Genomic DNA, 402 nt, shown 5'->3' with positions numbered 1-402 from the left:
AAAATAAGGCCAGGAACATCTTACCAGTCTAGGTTAGCCCTTCATGTATATAGAGTTGGGTAATTTTTAAATATTTCCTCTCTCTCTCTCTCTCTCTCTCATATTATTCTTTACTTTCGAAATTGTGGATTTTTTGGTTCTTGAACTCATCTCTTCATTTTAAAACAATTAAATTATTCTTTCAGGTTTTATTTCAGAACATTGTTTCATTTTCATATTCAAACTTTAAATATTTTTATTAGTGCATTATAGGTATATATAATAATGGGGTTCACTTTGGCATTTTTATAAATGCATATAACATAATTTGCTCCATTTCAATCCCCAGTATTTCTCCTTTCCTTCCCTTAGTTTAAAATGGACAGCCCCTTCCTCCCTCCCTCCCTCCCTCCCTCCTTTTCT

The sequence above is a fragment of the Marmota marmota genome, unplaced genomic scaffold (genome assembly GCF_001458135.2).
Source record: "Marmota marmota marmota unplaced genomic scaffold, marMar, whole genome shotgun sequence".
In the NCBI taxonomy this organism is placed as follows: Eukaryota; Metazoa; Chordata; class Mammalia; order Rodentia; family Sciuridae; genus Marmota; species Marmota marmota.
Note: the sequence above shows the minus strand (reverse complement) of the source record.